Genomic DNA, 6,389 nt, shown 5'->3' with positions numbered 1-6,389 from the left:
AAGACAACAAGAATCAGCGAAACTAAAAATAAGCTATTTTTTGGAAATTTTTCATAAATGTATTTATAGCAATTGAAAAATACCAAGAATCTATTTTTAGGCAATCTGTTCCCCGTTTTCCCACTGCAGCCATGCTGATACAGCACTTTTTAATATCTTAAAATAAATTATTTATCCTTGATAAACAATAAGAACCATCTATTTTTCCAAAAGTCTGGAATATGCAAACCCACATTGTTTATCACGTCCGGACATGCTCACTTTTATGTTTGTCATAACTGTGTCAAAGTTCAAAGTCTCTCTAGAAAGAAAGATAATTCTTGAATAAACCAATGGCTAAAAATAGGTCCTTTAGGTTTGCGGCAAAGAGCAGTTTACAAAAGTTACCATTTATTTAAACTTAAACCGTTTAATTATTTTTTGTGATTTAATAGCTATTCCTTGAATTATTAATGGAAGAAAAAATAAACCATTTGTTGTTTATTTACATTTATGTCCTGCTAATAGCATGTTTTTAAAATTCTAATCTACCTGTGGGTAAAACTATATTTTAGCCAAAATGGAGAAAGACTATGGTAACAACACACCATCATACCCTGGCAATGTTTGCATGACAGATACTTCAAAAAGTTCTCATTTAAAAGATCATAACACATTCATGCACATACCACGCCCTCTATATTTATCAAATAATTTTATTGGTGACATATAACGCTAAATGTCTATGAGTTTTTGAACCAAATTAAACTTTGTATAAATAAAATTTTAAAATCAGCAATACACACTTTAAACCTGTGCAAATGTACGCAAGTTTATGCAACTTGTGGGTAAGCAAAACTTAAATTATAATTTCAACTGGTTTTCTATAAACAATTTTCATAAATCTTACTGTAGGGAATAATGTATTATAAAGAAGATTTTCCATGAGAAGAAAGACTACTATATTCTAGCCAGTTATCCAGCGGGAAAGCTACTATGGGGGAATATTGCCATTTGATACCGTGCGTTTATTTTTATAAAGCATTTAATTTAGCAAAAACGGAAGTATACTTCGCTTAGAATTCAGGAAGGAATAAAAAAAAGGTTGAATGGAACAATTTAACAGAAGATTCAATGATTTAAAGAGTTTATATATGCCTTCGTCTCATTTGCGGTCAAAGCCTCTATTTCACACAATTTGATACCTCTGTTAACTTTTAAATCATCACAAAAAATTGTCTTAGGCTATGAATAAACTTTCCTTTTTTTCTTACTCTTATCCTGCTTTTACACTTGGACTTCGAGATGACTCCGAGATTGATGCGGCTCCTGCAAAATTTCAAGCATAAGTAGGAGTGTTCGGAGTTTATTCTAAACAACACAGCTATCGATTGTCTTTTCACGTTGTATTTTAATCTAATATACATTCAAAATGATAATTTTTTAAAGCATTCCATCTTTAAGCTATATATGTCATACTCGACGCTATTTTTTCGATAGTGGAAACCAGACCCCAATTTTTCAGTGAGCTGTATTAAAGAAACTTTGTGACAAAATAGTAATTCATATTAAAGACGTTGTTTACTCAGGGTTTGAGTTCTCAACTCCGGATTGTTAAAAAGTTCGATTTCATGAGTAAAATGTGTTTTAAATACAAAAAGTATTTATGAAATGAATCATTATTGACATAACAGTCAATATTTCTACTATATTATGGAATTGGGCTCTGACAAAGATTGACTTTTAGCAAAACAGAGGAAATTCGAACTAATGTTTTCAGATTTTGTATTTTTGGTAGTACTATAATATCTAAAGTTAAGATTTTATTTGTTAGTCAACATAATTTTGCATATTTTCTGTCGGTTTTATCTTGCTTTTTTCGTTTAGATAATAGTATGGCACACACTACAAAAATATTGAAAAATGCTTAAAAATTATAAAAGACACCATATCTCATAATTTTGATCATTGACCTCATATAAATTTTATGCCAGCAGAGAAAAGTCAATATACTTAGTTTAATACTATACATGTTTTAGCATTATCATCATTCAGTTTTTTGTTATATTTAATCAAAAATGGGTAGTAATTTGAAAACTGATAGAGGAAATTCGGACTAGAATATCTATAAAAATTGTGAATGAAAACTTAATGCCTTGTATCTGTTTAATTTCACTACCATTCATAAACTGTATTTCATTTGTCAAAGAGTTAAGCAATTTGTATTATTTTCACAATTAAGAAAATCTCCAAAATAGTGTAAAATTTTCATGGTTTTTTTCTTATATTTTCAAAAAATATTCAATGGCCATTAACTCAAAAAGTAGGTCATTGGCCTACTTTTTTGAAAGTGAAGAATAACACTACCATGTAAGGTCTATAACACACAATAGTTGGTTTTCCATTATCATCAGTGGAATTTTTTTTCATTCTGAGTAAACGTCATCCTTACCTGAGTACTTATGTTATTTAATGCAGTTAGGTTTTTTTCTGATGCATATTTTATAACAATTCACGCTTGTGTAAATGTGTATTAATGCGGGAAAAGTAGATAAGAGAAACAGCATGGAAATGACAGCAAGTTTGTTTGCAAAATCGTATTAAAATACATTTGACGTTTTTCAAAATAATTTATTCCTTCGGACGTTCTAAATCACAATTGAACAAGTCGTCACTTTGCATATAGATCACCATAGTCACACTTGAGCAGAAAAATAAACAACGTCGATTTTACCCTTGTCGGAGGTTTTTCGTTTCAGAACATTATCTCGATTGTTTTAGCTCACCTGAGTTGAAAGCTAAAGTGAGCTTTTCTGGTCACTTTTTGTCCAGCGTAAGTCTGCCAATCCGTCCGTCTGTCTGTAAACTTTTTTAATTTTCGACTTCTTCTCCAGAACAACTCGACCATTTTTAACCAAACTTTGCAAAAAGCATCCTTAGGTAAAGGGGATTTAAATGTTGAATGAAAAGTCACGCCCTCTTTCAAAAGGAGATGATAAAGGAAGATAATAAAGAATTATTGAAAATATGTTTGTAAATTTCAAAAATCCTCTGCTCGGTGAGGAAAGCTGTAACTTGTGTGGAAGCATTTTAGAGTAGATTCAAGTTTGTTCAAATCATGATCACTGGGGGTAGGGTGGGGGCATATTGAGGGTTGGAGCTTTACAATGGAATGTATAGAGAAAATTCTTCTCTAAAAACCAATTGGCCAGAGAAACTGCAAATTGTGTGGAGGCAACCTCAGATAGAATACATTCACATTTGTTCAAAAAGTGATTCGCGGGGGTAGGGTTTGGCACAATGGGGGGAGGGGGTCAATTTTTTTTTTACCTAGGAATATATAGCGAAAATCTTTGAATTTTTTTTCTGCAAAAAACAATTTGCCAGAAAAGCTGTTACTTGTGTGGATATGATACTTAGGGTAGATTCGGAACTATGGTCTCATGGGGGCAGGAGGTTAGGCCACAATGTCGGAAGGGACCATTTTATACAAAGGAATAAATTATTCTTTTAAACTAAATCGGCATAATACATGGTTTTATTAAAATGCGAGCTTCTTGTCATATCATTGCTTTTCAATTGTTTAGAACCTGGATATTTTAGCGCCTCACCAGGGGCTCAAAGTTTGATGTAGGCTTATAGATATTTGTTTAAAATCTTGAGAACTGTAATACCCATTAAGTGATATTACTTTGGACTTTCTCAGGTGACCGATCTGGCCGATGGGTATCTTGTCCTCCTATTGTGTTCAAATGCCGTAGCTGTCTTAAGTGGGAAAGTTAACGTTGTTCTTTTATATTCAAAATGTGCAAAAACTACAAAATTACAAATGAAAAGTTAACAAAAAATAGACTTAGACTTAGTTTTATCAAACTACTTAGGACGTCATAATGGATCTAGCACCAGAAAGATACTCATTAAGAGATCATGACTTAACAAAACAATTTAATTTAGTATAAGTTTTTAATTTATCACACAAGACAAGTATAATTAACAATGTCATTAAACGTATATGAATTATAATGTTTACTCACGAACACATGAACAGAAAAACGCCTAAAATCAGAAAGATGATTATCTAATTGAATATATATATATATATATATATATATATATATATATATACATATATATATATATATATATATATATATATATATATATATATATATATATATCTGATTTAAAAAAACAGATTGGCAAACATTTATACATTATATTTTATCATAAATATTTGGTGTAAAATATAAAATTACAAACTAGAATGTGAGGTGACAACTTAAAAAACAATAAATACAAAGTTTTGAAAACGTCAAATCACCAAAATGGGGCAATTTTTCAATATTTCTTTTTAAAAAGTAGCAAAGAAGGCGTTTCTGCTTTTTCCATATATTCTACTTAAAGAATTACATAACTACGGAAGCCCTGGGAGGACATTGACTTACTTCTTAATTGTTATGAGCCCTGGAAGGACATATTGACTTAGGCTACTTAATTGTTATGACTTATTTATTATGACTAACATGTAATTATTATTTGATAAGATTTTTTTTGAATTTCCAGCAATGAATAACACGTGGCGGTGGTGTACCGCTCAACATGGACACTGACAAAACTAGTTCCAGCAAAGAAGATTGGTTTTTTATTGATATAAAGAATATTTTTATATATGCACCCGAGATCGAAGAAATTATATAGGGGGGGGGGGGGGGCATACATTTGTTTTGGTAATTCAATCCGTAATTCTGTCACTGACATGTGACAACAAACAATATCTTTATTTTAGAATAACTACAGTAAAATACCGATGAGAACTGAAATATTTTTTTTATATTACACCGGTCTTTAATTTTGCTCATTTTGAGGGCAAAACAATATTCTCTACGCCTACATAAATTTTGATGGGTAAGATTAAAAAACTTTTATCAAACTTTAACCTCGGGATTGGTATTCCCGTACATATGTGAATGCAGTGTAGTATGGTCTCTAATTAGTTTTGTTTTGAACATATTTTATTGACTAAACAAAAGGATCAGAAACAAGTTCTAACAACTTACAAGTTCTAATTAGTATTGACTTGTTTATATATAGATGGCTTCTCTCTGGGGGCACTTTGTTAAATACAAATTGATCTTAATATTATTCTTTCAAATTGTTAAAAATCTGAATTTGCTGACTTTCTGAGGGTAAAAAAGCAGTAGCTGCTGCACAATCAGGATCTTGTCTAGCCTAAAAATTAGCTGATATGTTAAAAAAAACCCACTGATCATGATATATCATGATAATTCTATTTATTTGTATAGCATTTATTTTTCAAAATCTGGAATAGTTATTTACACTGACTAACAGTTATTTTTTTTCATATTTTGGAAAGTTCTTAAACAAGGATAAAAAATATTAGAAAGTCAAAAGATTAAAAAAAACCCAACATTTTATACCCAAGGAAATGGCTGTCAGACATGAATATTTTTTATCGTTATTTCCCAACTTTGCATGCGTGTATCTAGAAGGTTGAATGTCCAGAAGACAGTTTAAGAATATAAGTTACCCTCCCGTTTGGAAAATTCAAAATATCAAATTTTCATAGTAAATTAACTGAAAAAGACATTAGACTCCAATTAATCTCCAGTAAAAAAAAAAATGTTCCAAGCATAATTTTGGGTAAAATTGTAATGGATTGTACTTTTTAAAAATATTAATTTTTACTATGCATACATTTACTAGTTGGCTCGTACAGGAAAGAGGCTTTTTTTTTTAAAATCCAAATGAGATGTATTTGAAAATTGATGCTAAACATACATAACCAAAATAATATATGCATTACTTTTAAACATTTTTATTCTCAAATACAAAATGCATATGTCGATATCTATAACTTTTCAGACAGCCATTCAATTAAATTAAAATACTTATTAATTTGGACTGTCATCCCACTTTTAGGTGTAAAGACCTTCTTTACCAGGGGTGTCTAGGTTCAGGTTTAAACACATGCTTAATATATAGTAATTTGGCAAAGCAAGTCTTAATTAAATATTTGGTTTCTAATCCTGAGATTGGAGCTGATTGTCGTAGAGATGAAAAATTATATTAAAATTAAAATTAAAATAAACAAATAAGTATTAAGAATTAATAAATAACCAGTAAATAATAAGTATTAACAATCAAGAAATAAAAATAAACAATTAACAAGCAAGTATTAAGTAATAAGTAGTAAGTATTAAGAATTAATAAATAACTAGTAAGTATTAAAAAACAACAAGTAAGTAATAAGTACATGCAAAAAGCAAGAGGTATATGCATGTAGCTTGAGTCCTACCATTTTTTGGTTTGATTGACTTTGAATAAATTTAATATAACATCCATTTAATTTATTTTGACAATTACTGTAATGGTTCTTTATTTTTTTCAGA

This window comes from Crassostrea angulata, chromosome 1, assembly GCF_025612915.1.
Source record: "Crassostrea angulata isolate pt1a10 chromosome 1, ASM2561291v2, whole genome shotgun sequence".
Taxonomy (NCBI): Eukaryota; Metazoa; Mollusca; class Bivalvia; order Ostreida; family Ostreidae; genus Magallana; species Magallana angulata.
Note: the sequence above shows the minus strand (reverse complement) of the source record.